Source organism: Thalassophryne amazonica, chromosome 6 (assembly GCF_902500255.1).
Source record: "Thalassophryne amazonica chromosome 6, fThaAma1.1, whole genome shotgun sequence".
Lineage (NCBI taxonomy): Eukaryota > Metazoa > Chordata > Actinopteri > Batrachoidiformes > Batrachoididae > Thalassophryne > Thalassophryne amazonica.
The window spans coordinates 12,161,413-12,182,237 of NC_047108.1; the positions used below are offsets into that span (position 1 = coordinate 12,161,413).

General features: G+C 44.5%; 2 long non-coding RNA genes across 2 annotated transcripts; one reads left to right on the plus strand and one right to left on the minus strand.

The window, feature by feature from the left end:
• Positions 1-6,903: 6,903 nt before the first annotated feature.
• LOC117511852 lies at positions 6,904-7,891 on the minus strand. Its single transcript, XR_004561102.1, has 2 exons — positions 7,689-7,891; positions 6,904-7,593 (listed from the first exon to the last, which is right to left on the minus strand). It is a non-coding gene; the product is annotated as an uncharacterized LOC117511852 (long non-coding RNA).
• LOC117511851 lies at positions 7,587-10,950 on the plus strand. The gene is made up of 2 exons (XR_004561101.1): positions 7,587-7,729; positions 7,890-10,950. It is a non-coding gene; the product is annotated as an uncharacterized LOC117511851 (long non-coding RNA).
• Positions 10,951-20,825: the final 9,875 nt, after the last annotated feature.

Genomic DNA, 20,825 nt, shown 5'->3' on the forward strand with positions numbered 1-20,825 from the left:
TGCGTCATTCGCCTGTGAGCAGGCTTTGTGTGAGCACTGGTCCACCCTCTCGTCGGATTTTTATTGCGAATAAATGTCTGAATGATTTGGAGCTTTGCTGCATCAATTTTTTTCCAGAAACTGTGAGAGACCACCAGGTGGACACCGTTCGGAAAATTAATATGGCTTTCAGGGACAATTTTGTGGGGATTACACAGATTAAGGAGTGTTACTGCCGCTTTAAGGACGGCCCACAGTGTCTGAGAGCATGCCGCGCTCCCAGCGCCGATCGACAGGCTGAATCAACCAGATCATTTCCAACGTGAAGGCTTTGTTGATCCGGGACGTCATCTGAAAGGAAGAAGGCGTGGACATCAGCACTTTTTCGGCACATTCCACTGTTACAGGAGTTATTTTCATGGAAAGAAAAGCGTACGGATGCGCCACCGTGCCGTTCATGGCGCGGGACAAAACCACCTCCGTGTTGGTCTCACAGGACGGCTTTGAGATGGCTTTCAGACGGCTGTTGGTGGGCTTTCAGTCGTGTGACTAACTGAGAAATTGTGCATGAGCTGGACATGCCAGAACATGTCCTGTGAGGCTTCATCACGGCGAGGCTTCATCACGGCGTTGCTTTGCGCCATGCGGCTCCACCGCAACGCGCGGAATTCCTCCGCTCTTCTTTCCATGACAAAAACTCCTGTAACAGTGGAATGTGCCATTCATTTCTAAACTGGACGCTGTCTTGATCCGGTATGTCGTCTGACTAGCACAGGAATTGTGAAAAGACGTGGACATCAGCACTTTTTCGGCACGTGCGGAGGAGTTCCGCGCGTTGCGGTGGAGCCGCATGGCGCAAAGCAACGCCGTGATGAAGCCTCACAGGACATGGTGGGGCATGTCCAGCTCATGCACAATTTCTCGGATAATCACACGACTGAAAAGCAACCGACAGCCATCTGAAATCCACCTGAAAGCCGTCCTGTGAGACCAACACGGAGGTGGTTTTGTGCCGCGTAATGAACGGCTCCGTGGCGCGTCCCTCCGCTTTTCTTTCCATGAAAAAAACTCCTGTAACAGTGGAATGTGCGAAAAAGTGCTGATGTCCACGCCTTCTTCCTTTTTTTTCAGCCTGTTGATCGGGCGTGCTCTCAGCAGTTGTGGGCCGTCCTTAAAGCGGCAGTAACACTCCTTAATCTGTGTAATCCCCACAAAACATCCCTAAAAGCCATACTCATTTTCCGAACGGTGTCCACCTGGAGGTCTCTCACAGTTTCTGGAAAAAATTTGATGCAGCAAAGCTCCAAATCGTTCAGACATTTATTCACAATAAAAATCCGACGAGAGGGGTGGACCACTGCTCACACAAAGCCTGCTCACAGGCGAATGACGCAACCGACAGGCGTGAAAAAACTCACGCATGCGCCCGAAGGTTAGCTTGGCTGATGCATGACATGTGATTCAAATCCATATAGTTTTTGCAAAAAATAAAAAGGTATTGATATTGAATATTGAATATTGAATTTAAAAAAACAAATAAAGCCCTTAGCCTTCTGTTGCTGTTGAAGCAAGTGAGGAGATTCTACTCACACGGCGTCGGCTTTGTTGTCCGGTCTTGTCTTCTAAGCGGCCGTCGATCATCTTGAGTGACGGCGCCAAACCGTTCGGTCTTGAGCATCCTTCTCCCATGTTAAGATGCTGTTAAGATGATGTTGCAGGCCTTCAGGTGCTGTTTCACACCATCTTTGACACATACTTTGGGTCGACCAACTCTCCTCTTCCCCTCCTTGAGCTCGCCAGAGAAGACTGCCTTGGATAATCGGGAGTCGTCTATACGCAGTACATGGCCTTTCTGAAGATTATCGCTTAATTTTTGCACAAATCTGTCATGGAAACTCAGCTGTTGGTTTTAGAAATAAAGTAAATAATCCTGAAATGCTCACGGTTTGAGACATTTGAAAGTCTTTCGTGTCATCGACTCCGTGTGTCCACAATAAGAAGTAGGTTCTTCGGCTCAGGCAGTGTTTGGCTCGTCGTCATGAACACATTTTTTCTTTTTGCCTGAGTGAGATTATACTATAATACACGCTTCAGCATCAACTTTTGTCCAAGTGTCCCAGACAAGCAGAAAAATGTGGCACAACAGGGATACGCTGACATTATCCAAGTGAGAAATGGACAAATGTATAGTTTAAAGTGGTCATGTTCTTTATTTTCTCAGCCTCATCTAGTGAAAAACACGTATAGTCGTCTACTTATGAAACTAACCAGCGCTCGCAGCATCTCCCAGAAGATGAAATTTACAGCTCATTCAGCACTACTGTCATCTACTGGTTAACTAATGTATAGCACTGTTGCTATAGTACTACAACCTGGAGGCTACATAACAATTTCTGTTTATGTGTCAGCAGACAGCATATAGATATGAATTCCATCGAGTGTAGCCTCGTACCTTTTTTCATATTAACTGAGAATTTAATTATTTTTCGTGGCCGTCGTACTGTTGGTGCTCAGTCATTCCTCTCTGACTACAAACACATCAAATACATGCGAAGAGAGTTTTAAATTCCTTATTTACATTTAACTTTAACATTATTTATACAAAGACAAAAGAGGCAGACTTTGAAATATAAATGCAAAAAGAATCCCACAAATATTTCATGCTTTTCCAAAATATAACAAAAGAAGTTAATTATATTGTGTTTTTAGGAGCAAATAATATATTAATAGGAAGTAAAGTGAAGCTCTCTGCAGGTGTTGTAAAGGGTGTGAGGGTAAAGGTCAGGAGGTCAAAAGGTGTCACCTTTGACCTTTGATATTTTAAAATAAACTTTAGGCTACTTTAATCAGAGCAAATTCATTGATCTGTAACGTGAGAAAAAAATCTGAATGATAATGTTTTAATTTTTTTTTTTTTTAAGAAAAACAGGACATTGTGTGGAGTCCTTGAAAAGTCACGTTCTAGAATGTGGGAATTAAACATATGGCTTTAAGGCAATCGCGACTGCAGCCAGCCAGCAAGAACGCCTAAAATTGAGACATATTTTACCTGAAGGTTTAGCGGGATATCTGCTGGACAGGCAAGACAACACTCAATTAGGTCTGCTGTGTCAGCTAGTAATACTAATGTTAGTGACCGTTACAACATTTTTTACTTGGTTTGCCTGTGTGAGTCAATGATAGTGTTATTACACTTTTGTGAACTGGAATTTAGAAGTTCTCAGTTTCCAGTTTCATTAAATACAGCGTAAACCTCTAACCTTGTGACGATTCTTCCATCTTTGTCTTCTACAAGATCTTATGGAGTGAATTACTTTATAATAACAACATGTACATTTCAGCATGAAGTAAAGTTTGTCAGTTTTTTGTAAAATCAAAGGGGCGACACCTTTAATGTTAAAATCTGACCATGTTTGAAAACATTTCAACAGCGTTGAATTTTAAAGTTCCCCATGTTCGCACAACATCAACATGACCCGTTGAGAGAGATCAAGTGACGGCTTCATGCCATAAGCTTCAACACCAGGTGTCCAGCGGATGTCGCTCCCACCTGGACCTTTCGTTTCTGACATCAGGTGTTCCCTCAAGAACACGCAACAAGTGTGTCAGACTCCAAACGTCTTTTCATGTTTCTTCTTTAGTTCAGAAGGCGATGTGCAGAGCCTCGGGGACGCAGGGCACCGTATCCATGGCGCCCATCACTCACACATGACCACGGCTGTTAAGACATGTTCATTTAAATTCCTGCACATGCGGTTACCGGGGCGATGTGTGCCGGGATGAGGTGAATTCTTGTCTTTCTTTCTCACTTTCTGTCTCTGTAAGACTTTGACCTCAGGCTTGGGGTCAGGTTGTTTGAGCAAGTTTCTGTGGTGACCAATGCTTTTTGTTCTGTCTGCCTCCCACACTGCCCCTAGTGGCCAATTATAAGTTCAGCAAAAAGTTTATCTTTGTAATGCATGAATAATCTGTCTTCAAAAGTGCAGAGCTGAGTGCACTTAAACCACAGAATATTTGTTTACTTTGAATTAGATTTAGTGTACATATAACATTAAATTGAATTTTAAAATTTCACACATTAGTTTAAAACAAAATCTGACTGATATAACTGTTGGCCAATAATATCAGACAATGTGAGCCTTTCATGAACATATCAAATTGCCGTTATTTTTGCTGATATGAAAACGTTTACCCTATGATCCTTAATTGGAGTAAGCGGTCGAAGAGTTGAGTGAGTGAGTGAAAACGTTCTTTTTTTTTAATAAACAATGCAGAAAAACAGGTTAGCTGTTAGAAATGATGTAATTATGTACACTCCCATTTTGTATGAGATGAACTCAAAGATCTAAACCTTTTTCCACATACACAATATCACCATTTCTCTCAAATATTGTTCACAAACCAGTCTAAATCTGTGACAGTGAGCACTTCTCCTTTGCTGAGATAATCCATCCCACCTCACAGGTGTGCCATATCAAGATGCTGATTAGACACCATGATTAGTGCACAGGTGTGCCTTAGACTGTCCACAGACTGTCCAACCAGCCTCACAACCACAGACCACGTGTAACCACACCAGCCCAGGACCTCCATATCCAGCATGTTCACCTCCAAGATCGTCTGAGACCAGCCACTCGGACAGCTGCTGAAACAATCGGTTTGCATAACCAAAGAATTTCTGCACAAACTGTCAGAAACCGTCTCACGGAAGCTCATCTGCATGCTCGTCGTCCTCATCGGGGTCTCGACCTGACTCCAGTTCGTCGTCGTAACCGACTTGAGTGGGCAAATGCTCACATTCGCTGGCGTTTGGCACATTGGAGAGATGTTCTCTTCACGGATGATGCGAAGGAGATGTGTTGCACTGCATGAGGCAAATGGTGGTCACACCAGATACTGACTGGTATCCCCCCCCAATAAAAAAAAAAAAATGCACCTTTCAGAGTGGCCTTTTATTGTGGACAGTCTAAGGCACACCTGTGCACTAATCATGGTGTCTAATCAGCATCTTGGTATGGCACACCTGTGAGGTGGGATGGATTATCTCAGCAAAGGAGAAGTGCTCACTATCACACATTTAGACTGGTTTGTGAACAATATTTGAGGGAAATGGTGATATTGTGTATGCGGAAAAAGTTTTAGATCTTTGAGTTCATCTCATACAAAATGGGAGCAAAACCAAAAGTGTTGCGTTTATATTTTTGTTGAGTATAGTTTGCCCAGCAGAGGATGCTCTGACTGCAGTGTCTGCAATGCTGTCAAGCCTGGCTGGGACTCCATCACCCCTTGGTCACATTAGCTACAAGAGACAGAGGCAAAGCGACCAACTGCCATTCGTTTTCAATCATAGTGGGCGTTTTAAGAGACAAGTGGTTGCTGTGCCATCAGCTAGGCGGGACCAAAATAGACAATAAGCCTATTTTACGCAAATGCTGAGTGATGTGACACGGTGACTGCCAATCCGAGTGAAGGCAGTGTGACATACTTTGGTTAGTTGTTGATTATAGTTCTAGTTATTTATTATAAAGTTCATTCTTAAACTGTAAAACATCAAACCTCAAATTTATCTCTTTGAAATAATAGTTTGATCTGGAAATGTTAGGAATCATTAGCATTTCTTTATGTACGGCATATACCCGCAGTTTGTTAATGCACTGCTTTAAAAAAATTACCCTTTTGAAAATTGGTCCTGTTGAAATATCTTCAAGTATTAATTATATTACCGTGTTTTCCGGACTATAAGTCGCACCGGAGTATAAGTCGCACCAGCCACTTTATCCATTATAAAGAAAAATAAACCATAAATAAGTTGCACTGGACTATAAGTCCCATGGACATACAGGTATGTTAACATGAAAAGTTCAGATGATAATGTGACGGCTACCGTTTTCGGATGCATATTTAACCAGTCTTAACTTGTAATCTGCAGAGTATGATTTTCTTTTTGGTGGCATTTTTTCGGGCCTTCTCCGTTGTCTTGTTATGTTATCAGTAACGTTGAAATTTTTATTTTTCTATGGTAGTCAGAAGTCGCAGGAACAGTCACACAAGCCTCGAGTGCCCTCTCGTGAGCTGCATTTTACCTGTTTGTATTTTGCGGACCACATTGCGAGCCAAACCATGCAGCGCCTACCTGCGCAGCTCATGACCGCCCAGCGGTGTCGATACAGCTCCTTCCAAGTGCAGACGCTAATCCTCCGCCGTCGCTCAGTGCTCCCATGCAGCTCTCGGCGTCAACTCTGCTCACACTGATATCCAAGGGTTGAAGCTGTTTTGTTAGCCGTCCCGGAATAAACACCATGTTCGTCTGCTTCAAACGCTTTTCACAATCATCAACGCCAGCTCCTTCCAAGTGCACACGCTAATCCTCCACCGTCGCTCACCTGGTGCTCCCACGCAGCTCTCAGCGTCAACTTAAACACTCTGCTCACACTGATATCCAAGGGTTGAAGCTGTTTTGTTCGCCATGCTGGAATAACAGCAAGCACCGTGTTCGTCAGCTTCTCACGCTGTGGGTGAGGTGAGGAATACGCGTCCAACGTTCTGTTCTCTGATTGGTTATCGCGACCAGCATAACCTATAGGACGGCCACCATACTACAGTGCCCATGATGCATTGCATTTCCTTTTCTGGTGGCCATTTTAAAACATAGATTGACTCTGTCACGTAAAATTGTTTTGTTACAGTAAATTAATTGAGATCCTACCGGTATATTTTTCATTTATAAGTCACACCGGAGTATAGGTCGCACCCCCGGCCAAAACATGTAAAAAAGTGCGACTTATAGTCCGGAAAATACGGTATGTTAAATCTCACTGTCTTGCTCCTAATTTTGACCCAAAATTAATCATTTCTTTTTTCTATTAGTAGTTGTCACATACGTGTTTATTGTACTGCCACATTAGTCTCCCGTTTGGCTCTCTATTTTTCTCTAGCTTATGTGTATAATTTTATGCGGATTTTCCACAATGAGGAGGGAGGCAGCGCGCTTTACTGTGTAATAATCCACTTGACTGTTATTATCCTTGTTATATAGGACACACATTCTATTTAAAGTAAATGAGGGAAGATAATGAGGGCAGGAAACCAGTGGCTGTGATTGGAGTGTTTGGAACAAAACAATGTTCAGTGTGTCTGTTTGTCAATGGGGCCATTGTTTTTCCGTGTCGGCGTTATGAGCGTTGAACATGACGGATAGCGGAGGCGCACTGGCCAGTCTTTCTCTACTTTTATGGGATTGAAGTGGAAGGATTCTGAATGAAAGAATCCCGGCATCAGCACAAAAATATTCACCAACAACATTCCAGAATGCTGGAAAATGATTTGGGAAACAGATTTATTTTTCATTTTGTATGTGTAAAATACAGATTATTTCCACTGTTAAAACACTTTTATTCAGCAGGAAAAAGTGACGTTTCTTCAACCGAGCGCGCTCACAACCTGGAGGTATACTTTGGGTGTGTGTAGACGTATGTGAAAGTATACTGCCCCTGTCTGTGACATCGCCTCATAGCCAGAAGGCTGTAGGTTCGCATCTCACCACACACCTTGGCTGTGATATTTCTATATATATGCCAAAACAATTCCACGTTTAACTCCTAGGACTGTAACGTACTCTGTGTAGTGTTGAGATTACACTTTCATGTGACATAAAGTAAAAATGTCAGTGCCAGAAAGTGTCAAAACCAGCATTACACATGGTGCTAAACTTGGCATTCGACACAGTGTTAAATCAGGTGTTAAACACAGTGTTAAATCTGATGTTGAAACCCCAGACAATGTTAAACATGGAATTTAACATGGCATTAAATCCGGTGTTAAACATATTAACACCGGATTTAATGCCGGTGTTAAACATATTAACACCGGATTTAATGCCATGTTAAATTCCATGTTTAACATTGTCTGAGGTTAAATCAGGTGTTAATCTAGTGTCAGTGCTGTCAAATCTGGCCTTAAACCTGGTTTTAAATATGGTGATAAATCTGGTGTTAAACAGAGTGGTAAATCTGGTGTTAAGTGACGTTTAACACCGTATTTAAGGTGACATTAAATATGGTGTTAAACAGAGTGTTGAATCTGATGTTAAGTGATGTTTAACAAAGTATTTAACATGACATTATGTCTGGTGTTAAACACAGTGTTAAATCTGGTGTTAAGTGATGTTTAACATGGCATTTAACATGACATTAAATCTGGTGTTAAACAGAGTGTTAAATCTGGTGTTAAGTGATGTTTAACATGGCATTTAACATGACATTAAATCTGGTGTTAAACAGAGTGTTAAATCTGGTGTTAATCTAGTGTCAATGCTGTCAAATCTGGCCTTAAACACAGTTTTAAATATGGTGATAAATCTGGTGTTAAACAGAGTGTTAAATCTGGTGTTAAGTAATGTTTAACACTGTATTTTACATGTCATTAAATCAGGTATTAATGTAGTGTCAGTGCTGTTAAATCTGGCCTTAAACCTGGTTTTAAATATGGTGATAAATCTGGTGTTAAGTGATGTTTAACATGGTATTTAACATGGCATTAAATCAGGTGTTAGTCTAGTGTCAATGCTGTTAAATCTGGCCTTAAACACGGTTTTAATTGTGATGAATCTGGCATTAAACACAGTGTTAACACATGACAGTAACACTACATTTAACCCAGTGGTAAACATGATAAATGTATTGTTTAATCACATTGTTAAATCCAGTGTTAAACACAGAGTGTATAACACAGTGTTTAACATGATGTTACACGATACATGTAAAAGTTTTTAACACTATGTCTAACGCCATGTTTAACACCTGACAGAACACCAGGTTTAACATGATGTTAAACCTGGTAATCAACATGGTCTGTTAATGTTTAACACTGTTGAAAGAGTAGCTCACACAGAGCCAATGAAAATTGTATGAATTCAGCAACAGTGTAAATTTCAACACTATAGGAGTTGAATGTTTTACAGCTAAACTGAAATCCTCGTTGCAGGTCTTGCTTCTCTTCATCTTCGGACATGATGTGTCTTTGACCGTACGTGTCTCAGTAGATGAATCTTATTTGTCGTTAGCTCGATCTTACTGTTCAAGCTTCAGATTTGTTTTCTATTCGATTCATGCTTAAATCCCAATCAGTCAGCAGACTTTTTTGTGTTGTGGCCGGATTTTGAGATTGTTAAGGTAACTTGTAAAACACTCGTTGCTAACAACAGTTGATGAACGTACAAAACAATCATTATATTGTTTTACAAATGGTTATTTATCTTAACTGAAGTTTTATCGGAATTAATGGTTTGTCTAGACTTCACCGTTACTGATTACACGTCATGATAAAGCACTTTTTATACCATAAATCAGTCACACGAGACATTTTTACAGATTTTTTGGCTCCATGAAGCTTCAGAATGATGTAAAAACTGTTGGCTGTTGTACGTAAAAATAACACAAAATGTGTGATGTTACAGAAATAACTTACACAGGAAATATTTTATTAATGTGCATTTATACATTGGCCTGGTTTTGGAAATGACTTCTTGAAACTGTCTGATATTAATGTTTGTGTGTTTATCTTTGGGGGAAATCTTGTACTGTCATGTTCATAATCACAAGAATTTTTTTTGAATATGTTTAAAGAATTGACTAAAGTTCAGAGATGGTGTTTTTGGCCAACACCAGGAGTTTGTTTCCATTAAAATAAGCCTGGGGTGAACCAGATTCCCACGTGAAGTTTGTGTGTGTGTCTGATTTTTGTAGTAATTTTTATTGTAACTTTACTTTTGTTGTTGTTTGAACTGTATTACTGTAGTGTATATTTGATGGTGTTGGTTTTGAGGTGTCTATTTGGACAGAGATAAAGTTTGCAAACATGAAGTAAGCAGAACCGGTTCTAGTCCAGGAACTGTTTGTCTCATTGTCTGTCGATCTCAGTTTGTTTCCTGTAAGGAGCAGATTTAAGTTTAGAACTGTTTCTGTTTTCTTTCAGTTTTGCTCTGTGTACGTCTTTATACGGTTTCCACTCATTGTCACTAAATGATCTTAGACTTCTGGAGGTTGGTCAGTGGTTCTCGACCACAAACAATTCACAAGATAAATTTGCAGCACCACGAGAATTGGCTCAATATGAAACTAGATCTGAAGTGTTTGCAGCATATGAATAGAACTTTGTGATGTCATAAGGTTGGTGCTTAAGAGAGAAAAGATTTTCAGTCAGTTTGAGATTTACCTCAAAATATAATCAACTGTTTCCTAACATCTTCACAATAATAAATAAAAAATAAGAGCTGAAAGAAAAAGAAAATTACTTAAGTACAGTACTTGCTCTGTCAGTCACATAAACTCTGTCCTCCTCTAGTGGTTGACACGGGTATTAAGAAAATGTATTTTTCGTGCAGAAATAATCACAACTTTTCTCTTACTAGGCAATAATAACACTGGGCATGAAGATACTAACAGCTACAGCAGATAGATCAGTGGACAAATACAGCATCAATAATCTGACCTTTAACTGTCTTCTGCAGTGGCTCGTTGGTTTTTGTTACTTATAAGACATACATTTGTGTGAGCGTGTGTGTGTGTGTGTGTGTGTGTGTGTGTGTGTGTGTGTGTGTGTGTGTGTGTGTGTGTGTGTGTGTGTGTGTGTGTGTGTGTGTGTGTGTGAGTGAGTGAGTTAGAGAGAGAGAGAGAGAGAGAGGGGGGGGGGGGGGGAGTTGAAATATCACTACACTGGTGTCAAAGTGCTGTCACAGGGGCCAGATGTGGCCCACAGCAAAATTTTTGTATGTGAATTTGATTTGTAAAATATATATTATTTTGTGTTGATTGTGAATTTACCCCACAATTTTATTTGAGCATGATCTTTGTATTTTTTTTCCTCAAGGCTGAAAGAGGATAAAGTTTTACATTTTATTTTACAGTAAGAATTTTCAGAATAAAGATATTTGTTCAGATTAGCAGCACTCTGACACCAAAATGTTACTTCTAAATTCTACAGATTGTTATTTTTTTTTAAGACTTTTTGTCACATGGGCTGTGTGGCTGCAGGTCACTTCAGTTTGACCTCACTGGTTTTTAGAATAATGTACAAAACACTTTTTGACTGTGTATTTCATGTGTATGTTTGGTTGAACTGCAGACTGTTACATCAGAAATATTAAAAACTATCATCACCTGAGCTGACGAAAGCAACAGTAGAGGAAAACTCTGACATGTGACACACAACTGACAAAGTCTGGACGCTGAAGCAGGTTGTTAAGAAAATCCAGCTCAGTTTGCTTCATGTTCACTGACACAAAGTATAATCTTAATCTGTGTTAATCTGCATCATGGATAATCTCATTCCGGTCACATTTCTGAGTCTTCCTCGTAAAATAACTATCGGTTTACACTCTTACGTGTTGATACTCAGCTGAGCGAAGCGCTGTCGCTATGACAAACCTAAAATCCAGTGACGGAACCTTTAATCTGAATCTGCCCTGAGTATCGACATCAGGCTGTTTAAAGTGTGACTGTGTTGTACACAAGATGTAAATAATGTGTAATAACATGAAATGACTTATTTGTTCACCTCTTACAAAATAAAATATAATAGACTGTTAAACTGACAAATGTGACTGGAATATTTTTACACATTCTCTCTTTAATGTGAAGCAAAATGTTTGGTTAAAAGCACACTTCGACTTTAACTCTACTCATTAAAAGAACCTAAAAATTAATGCTGCAGGAACTATTGATAAGAAGTACTTTTATTTAATATATATATATATATATATATATATATATAGCAATCAATTTTATTTATATAGCGCCAAATCACAACAAACAGTTGCCCCAAGGCGCTTTATATTGTAAGGCAAGGCCATACAATAATTATGTAAAAACCCCAACGGTCAAAACGACCCCCTGTGAGCAAGCACTTGGCTACAGTGGGAAGGAAAAACTCCCTTTTAACAGGAAGAAACCTCCAGCAGAACCAGGCTCAGGGAGGGGCAGTCTTCTGCTGGGACTGGTTGGGGCTGAGGGAGAGAACCAGGAAAAAGACATGCTGTGGAGGGGAGCAGAGATCAATCACTAATGATTAAATGCAGAGTGGTGCATACAGAGCAAAAAGAGAAAGAAACACTCAGTGCATCATGGGAACCCCCCAGCAGTCTAAGTCTATAGCAGCATAACTAAGGGATGGTTCAGGGTCACCTGATCCAGCCCTAACTATAAGCTTTAGCAAAAAGGAAAGTTTTAAGCCTAATCTTAAAAGTAGAGAGGGTGTCTGTCTCCCTGATCCGAATTGGGAGCTGGTTCCACAGGAGAGGAGCCTGAAAGCTGAAGGCTCTGCCTCCCATTCTACTCTTACAAACCCTAGGAACTACAAGTAAGCCTGCAGTCTGAGAGCGAAGCGCTCTATTGGGGTGATATGGTACTATGAGGTCCCTAAGATAAGATGGGACCTGATTATTCAAAACCTTATAAGTAAGAAGAAGAATTTTAAATTCTATTCTAGAATTAACAGGAAGCCAATGAAGAGAGGCCAATATGGGTGAGATATGCTCTCTCCTTCTAGTCCCCGTTAGTACTCTAGCTGCAGCATTTTGAATTAACTGAAGGCTTTTCAGGGAACTTTTAGGACAACCTGATAATAATGAATTACAATAGTCCAGCCTAGAGGAAATAAATGCATGAATTAGTTTTTCAGCATCACTCTGACACAAGACCTTTCTAATTTTAGAGATATTGCGTAAATGCAAAAAAGCAGTCCTACATATTTGTTTAATATGGGCTTTGAATGACATATCCTGATCAAAAATGACTCCAAGATTTCTCACAGTATTACTAGAGGTCAGGGAAATGCCATCCAGAGTCAGGATCTGGTTAGACACCATGTTTCTAAGATTTGTGGGGCCAAGTACAATAACTTCAGTTTTATCTGAGTTTAAAAGCAGGAAATTAGAGGTCATCCATGTCTTTATGTCTGTAAGACAATCCTGCAGTTTAGCTAATTGGTGTGTGTCCTCTGGCTTCATGGATAGATAAAGCTGGGTATCATCTGCGTAACAATGAAAATTTAAGCAATGCCATCTAATAATACTGCCTAAGGGAAGCATGTATAAAGTGAATAAAATTGGTCCTAGCACAGAACCTTGTGGAACTCCATAATTAACCTTAGTCTGTGAAGAAGATTCCCCATTTACATGAACAAATTGTAATCTATTAGATAAATATGATTCAAACCACCGCAGTGCAGTGCCTTTAATACCTATGGCATGCTCTAATCTCTGTAATAAAATTTTATGGTCAACAGTATCAAAAGCAGCACTGAGGTCTAACAGAACAAGCACAGAGATGAGTCCACTGTCTGAGACCATAAGAAGATCATTTGTAACCTTCACTAATGCTGTTTCTGTACTATGATGAATTCTAAAACCTGACTGAAACTCTTCAAATAGACCAGGGGTAGGCAACCTGTTCCAGAAAGAGTCATGAGGGTGCAGGTTTTCTTTGCAGCCACTGACTCCACCAGGTGATTTCACTGATTAACTGATTCCATCTGCTCAAAGTGATATTAATCAGTAAAATCACCTGGTGTTGTCAGTGGCTGCAAAGAAAACCTGCACCCTCATGGCTCTTTCTGGAACAGGTTGCCTACCCCTGAAATAGACCATTCCTCTGCAGATGATCAGTTAGCTGTTTTACAACTACCCTTTCAAGAATTTTTGAGAGAAAAGGAAGGTTCGAGATTGCCCTATAATTAGCTAAGATAGCTGGGTTGTTGTGTGGGCTGCCAGAAGAGGAGGTACTGCTGGCCCACCACCAGAAGGCGCCCTGCCTGAAGTGCGGGCTTCAGGCACGAGAGGGCGCTGCCGCCTCAGGAACAAGCCGTGGTGACAGCTGTCACCCATCATCCGTGACAGCTGTCACTAATCAACACATCTGGTATAAAAGCAGGAAGACACCTCCACCAAACTGCCGAGATATCATCTTCATCTGGAGGTAATACTCTCAGCCCCTTTTGTGAGATCGATAAATCTATTATTGTGAGTGCAGGAGAACCGGTCGTTGTTGAGGAGGCTGTGCAAGACGGCGCTCCTTTTCAGCTGAGACCGCTGCAACGCGCTGAGTGAGAGGTGGAGGTGGCATTCCCACCATTGTTACTGGGTGTTCACACACCCACCCTTTGACTGTCTTTTGCTTTCTGCCAGCAGTACCAGATCCGACACGCCGGGAAGGTGGCCACCTGGGGACTCCGGGACTTGGCGGCTCCAGTATTCCTCGGGTTCAGGTGGCGGTGGAAATCGTGTGGTTCCGGTTCGTTTCCAGACGGGCGTCTCCTATCGTCGAGCCTGCCCACACGACACCTTTTATTAATTGACTGTTGCACATTCTGATTCTGCTGTGTTTGGTTGTGACATTCACACCAGTAAAGTGTTATAATTTGACTCCTTCCATTGTCCGTTCATTTACGCCCCCTGTTGTGGGTCCGTGTCACTACACTTTCCCAACAGGATATCTCGGCCAGCGTCATGGACTCCGAGGGGCGTCACCAGGTTGTTGAACAACCAATGGGAGAGCAGGGAGCGCAGGCATCTGCAGGAGGCGTGATTGGTGAGCTACAGCATATTCTCACCGCCTTTACGGCTCGAATGGATCAAATAGCCGAGCAAAACATCCTCCTGTACCGCAGGGTGGAGGCTCTCTCCGCGCAAGTGGCGGCGAGCGCTCAGGGCGCTGCTGCAGCTCCTCCTCCTGTCGATCCTGTGCTAGATATTAATGTTCCAGTGGTGGTCCAACAACCCCTCCCACCATCCCCTGAAGCATACATAAGCCCTCCTGAGCCATACGGAGGTTGTGTGGAGACGTGCGCGGACTTTCTTATGCAGTGTTCGCTCGTCTACGCACAACGTCCTGTCATGTACGCGTCAGACGCAAGCAAAATAGCTTATGTGATCACTCTGCTTCGGGGAGAGGCACGCGCTTGGGCTACAGCGCTTTGGGAGCAAAATTCACGGCTCCTTCACACATACACTGGGTTTGTGAGGGAGTTCAGAACTGTGTTTGATCACCCTAACAGGGGAGAGACCGCTTCAACTGTGCTGCTGTCGATGAGACAGGGACGCCGGAGCGCAGCCGCTTATGCAGTCGACTTCCGCATCGCGGCTGTGAGGTCCGGCTGGAATAACGCTGTGCTCCGCGCCGCCTTTGTAAACGGACTGTCGTCAGTCCTAAAGGAGCACCTAGTGGCCAAGGATGAACCGCGGGAATTAGATGGGCTTATTGATCTCGTTATACGGTTAGACAATCGGTTGGAGGAACGCCGTCGGGAACGAGATGAAGGACGTGGCCGGGCACGCGCCGTCCCTCTTCCTTCCGGGTCCGAGAAGGGTCCGCCCTTACAACGCTCCCTGGCCTCTATGTCCCGTGGGGCGACAGCTCCCCCTGCTGACGAAGCTATGGACACGAGCAGGGCCACATTTAGACCACCTAATAGACAGAGGAGGTTTCCACGCGGGGCGTGTTTTGTTTGTGGCTCAATGGAGCATCAATTGAGCGATTGCTCCAAATGGTTAAACACCAACGCCCGCCCCTACAGACTGGGCTTAGGGTGGGCCAAAAACTTCACGTGGGACACACACATATTGCCGCACGACTCCCAGTTACAATGCTTAGTGGGGATTTAACCCTTCAGGCCCCAGCACTGGTAGACACAGGGTCAGAAGGGAATCTGTTAGACAGCAGATGGGCCAGGGAGGTAGGGCTCCCTCTGGTGGCGCTACCTACACCATTGCAGGTGCGAGCACTAGATGGCACCCTACTCCCTTTACTCACACACAAGACACCACCAGTAACTCTGGTAGTGTCAGGGAATCATAGGGAGGAGATTGAGTTTTTTGTGACTCCTTCTACCTCCCGTGTGATTCTGGGGTTCCCCTGGATGTTGAAACACAATCCCCGGATTGATTGGCCGTCCGGGGTGGTGGTACAGTGGAGCGAAACCTGCCATCGGAGGTGTTTGGGATCCTCGGTTCCTCCCGGTTCCCAGGCGAAGGAGCAGGTCCAAGTACCCCCCAATCTGTCGGCGGTGCCGGTTGAGTACCACGATCTTGCTGACGTTTTTAGCAAGGATCAGGCACTCACTCTTCCCCCACACCGTCCATATGATTGTGCCATCGATTTGTTGCCAGGCGTGGAGTTCCCGTCCAGCAGGCTGTACAACCTCTCCCGACCTGAGCGCGAATTGATGGAGACCTACATCCGGGACTCCTTAGCTGCCGGGCTGATCCATAACTCCACCTCTCCGATGGGAGCGGGTTTCTTTTTTGTGGGAAAAAAAGTTGGCGGTCTTCGTCCATGCATTGATTATCGGGGGCTGAACGAGATCACGGTTCGCAACCGATACCCGTTGCCTTTGTTGGATTCAGTGTTCACCCCCCTGCATGGAGCCAAAATCTTCACAAAGTTGGATCTTAGGAACACATACCACCTAGTTCAGATCCGGAAGGGAGACGAATGGAAGACGGCATTTAACACCCCGTTAGGTCATTTTGAGTACCTGGTCATGCCGTTCGGCCTCACTAACGCCCCCGCGACGTTCCAAGCTTTGGTTAATGACGTCTTGCGGGACTTCCTGCACCGATTCGTCTTTGTATATCTGGATGATATACTCATCTTTTCTCCGGACCCTGAGACCCATGTGCGGCATGTACGTCAGGTCCTGCAGCGGTTGTTGGAGAACCGGTTGTTTGTGAAGGGCGAGAAGTGTGAGTTTCACTGCACTTCTTTGTCCTTCCTGGGGTTTATCATCTCCTCCAACTCCGTCACCCCGGATCCGGCCAAGGTCGCAGCGGTGAGAGACTGGCCCCAACCGACAAGCCGTAGGAAGCTGCAACAGTTCCTCGGCTTCGCAAATTTCTACAGGAGGTTCATTAAGGGGTATAGTCAGGTTGTTAGCCCCCTGACGGCCCTGACCTCACCAAAAGTTCCCTTCACCTGGTCGGATCGGTGCGAAGCCGCGTTTAGGGAGTTGAAACGCCGGTTCTTGACTGCACCGGTCTTGGTGCAGCCCGATCCTGGTCGCCAGTTCGTGGTTGAAGTGGACGCCTCTGACTCGGGGATAGGAGCCGTGCTATCCCAGAGCGGAGAAACCGATAAGGTTCTTCACCCGTGTGCCTATTTTTCCCGCAGGTTGACCCCAGCAGAGCGGAACTATGACGTGGGCAATCGAGAGCTCCTTGCGGTGAAAGAGGCCCTTGAGGAGTGGAGACACCTGCTGGAGGGAGCGTCAGTGCCTTTCATGGTTTTCACTGACCACCGGAACCTGGAGTATATCAGGACCGCCAAGCGACTGAACCCCAGGCAAGCCCGCTGGTCACTGTTTTTCGGCCGTTTTGACTTCCGGATCACCTACCGCCCCGGGACCAAAAACCAAAGATCGGATGCCCTGTCCCGGGTGCATGAACAGGAAGTCAAGACCGAGCTGTCGGATCCACCGGAACCCATTCTCCCAGAGTCCACTATCGTGGCTGCTCTGACCTGGGACGTGGAGAAGACCGTCCGGGAGGCCCTGGCACGGAGCCCGGATCCCGGAACAGGACCGATGAACAGACTATACGTCCCACCAGAGGCCAGGGCTGCCGTCCTGGACTTCTGTCACGGGTCCAAACTCTCCTGCCACCCAGGGGTGCATAGGACCGTGGCAGTGGTCCGGCAGCGCTTCTGGTGGGCGTCCCTGGAGACTGATGTCCGGGCTTACATCCAGGCCTGCACCACCTGCGCCAGGGGCAAGGCTGACCACCAGAAGGCACAGGGACTTCTACAGCCACTTCCTGTACCTCACCGCCCCTGGTCCCACATCAGTCTGGATTTTGTCACGGGCCTCCCGCCGTCCCGGGGGCACACCACCATCCTCACGATAGTGGACCGTTTCTCCAAGGTGGCCCACTTCATGGCCCTCCCGAAGCTCCCGTCGGCCCAGGAGACGGCGGATCTCCTCGTCCACCATGTTGTCCGGCTGCATGGGATACCAACAGACATCGTTTCGGATCGCGGTCCCCAGTTCTCCTCGCAGGTGTGGAGAAGTTTCTGCCGGGAACTGGGGGCCACTGTAAGCCTCTTGTCTGGGTATCACCCGCAGACTAACAGACAGGTCGAACGGGCCAACCAGGAGTTGGAGCAGGCCCTCAGGTGCACGACCTCTGCACACCCGACGGCTTGGAGTGAACATCTGGCCTGGATCGAGTACGCTCATAACAACCAGGTGTCCTCTGCCACCGGCCTCTCCCCATTCGAGGTGTGTCTGGGGTACCAGCCCCCTATGTTTCCTGTGGTGGAGGGAGAGGTCGGTGTGCCCTCGGTCCAGGCCCACCTGTGGAGATGCCGTCGGGTGTGGCGCACCGCCCGTTCGGCCTTGTTGAGGGCCCGGACGAGGGCTAAAGCCCATGCAGACCGTCGACGGTCCCCGGCCCCTACTTACCAGCCCGGGCAGGAGGTGTGGCTTTCCACCAAGGACATTCCTCTCCAGGTCAAGTCCCCCAAATTGAAGGACCGCTTCATCGGACCCTTCCCCATCCTCAAGGTCCTCAGTCCTACCGCAGTGAGGCTCCAACTCCCGGCCTCACTGCGGATCCATCCGGTCTTTCATGTCTCCAGGGTAAAACCGCATCACACCTCACCCCTCTGTGCACCCGGTCCGGCGCCGCCTCCTGCCCGTATTATCGACGGGGAGCCGGCTTGGACAGTTCGCCGGCTTTTGGACGTCCGTCGAATGGGCCGGGGTTTCCAGTATTTGGTGGACTGGGAGGGGTATGGACCCGAAGAACGCTCCTGGGTGAAGAGGAGCTTCATCCTGGACCCGGCCCTCCTGGCCGATTTCTATCGTCGCCACCCGGACAAGCCTGGTCTATGGTGTCTTTGGACAGCTCTTTGGTCTTAGTCATGTTAGTAGTTGGAGTCTTACTGATTGTGTGGGGTGGACAGGTGTCTTTATGCAACTAACAACCTCAAATAGGTGCTTCTAATTTGGAATAATAAGTGGAGTGGAGGTGGACTTTTTAGAGGCGGACTAACACGTCTTCGAGGGCCAAAAGTTCTGCTGATTGGCAGATGTTGAAATACTTATTTGCAGCAGTAACATACAAATAAATCATTAAAAAAAATCATACATTGTGATTTCCGGATTTTTTTTTTTTTTAGATTATGTCTCTCACAGTGGACGTGCACCTAAGATGAACATTTCAGACCCCTCCATGATTTCTAAGTGGGAGAGCTTGCAAAATTACAGGGTGTTCAAATACTTATTTTCCTCACTGTATATATATATATATATATATATATATATATATATAGTACTAAATATATAAAATATATTTAATGTGTAATATATGTGTATATATAATGTGTAATAACATGAAATGACTTATTTGTTCACCTCTTACAATATAAAATATTATACAAATAATGAATGTTTATGAGTTCAATGGTACGAATGCAGAATTGACAGTCCAGCTTTCACTGAATTAAATATTCATTCCATTGAAAGAATGTAAAAACATTCATTTTTGTTTTATGTAACGGCTAAAATAGATCCTTGTCATTTGATATTTTATTAATTTATAAACAACAGAAAAGGGACTTACATTTTGGTGTTCCACTGTAACGTGTAGTCCAGTGATGCTATGCACTGACTTCAGACTTCCATTAAAAAAAAGACTTTGTGTAGTTCCTCAGTCCGCCAAAAATCACGTCAGCGTTTCATATGAACAGGTCTTCATGCATCCAAATGGCTTACAGCGGAGTGGATTTGTGTGTGTGTGTGCGTTCGTGCGTGTGTGTGTTTGTGTAGCAGCTTCAGTTAGCTCAATCAAATCATCGTGTACGCAACCTGGTCAGCGCTTGTGCATGTGTGTACAACAACAAAAAAAGACTGTACGTCCTCAGTGCAGCGAAAAAAAAAAAATCACATCAGAAATGAGTCCAGCTTTTGTTCTTTCTTCCTGCTAACAGCCTCCAGACAGCACAGTGGATTTATATACGAGGTCTATTAGATAATAAACCGACCCTTTTATTTTTTTTTAACTATATGGATTTGAATGACATGCGATTACACCAATCATGCTTGAACCCTCGTGCGCATGCGTGAGTTTTTTCACGCATGTCGGTGACGTCATTTCCCTGTGGGCAGGTCTTGAGTGAGATGTGGTCCCGCCCTCTCGGCTGAATTCCTTTGTTTCACACGCTGCTCGAGACGGCGCGCGTTGCTTTATCAAAATTTTTTCTGGACCTGTGAGGAATATCCGAGTGGACACTATTCAAGGAGAAATTAAGCTGGTTTTCGGTGAAAAGTTTAACGGCTGATGAGAGATTATGGGGTGTTTCTGTTGCTGTAAGGACTTCCCACAGAGCAGGACGTCGTGCAGTGCTTCCAGACGCCGTCGTCGGCCTGTTTTGACCTGAAAACATCCTAATTTAAGGCTCTGTTCACCCAGGATGTCGTGAGAGAACAGAGAAGATTCAGAAGAGGCCGGCATGAGGACTTTATGTGGACATTCCACTGTTTAAGGACATTTTGTAATGAAAGACGTGCGCGCAAATTCGCCGAGTCGTTTCCGTGACGACTCGGCAAATCTGTGTGCGCCGCGACAGGAAAAACACCTCCGTGTTGAAAACCATTTGTAAAATTCAGGCGGCTTTTGATGACTTTCAACAAGTGAGTAACTGAGAAATTGCCCGTTAAGGTTTCCAACGGAGGTGTTTTTCCTGTCGCGACCCCCCGCGGTCGGGTCCAGCCCGACATGCGACTCTGCCCGCACGTTCTTTCATTACAAAATGTTCGTTAACAATGGAATGTCCGAATAAACTCCTCATGCCGACTTC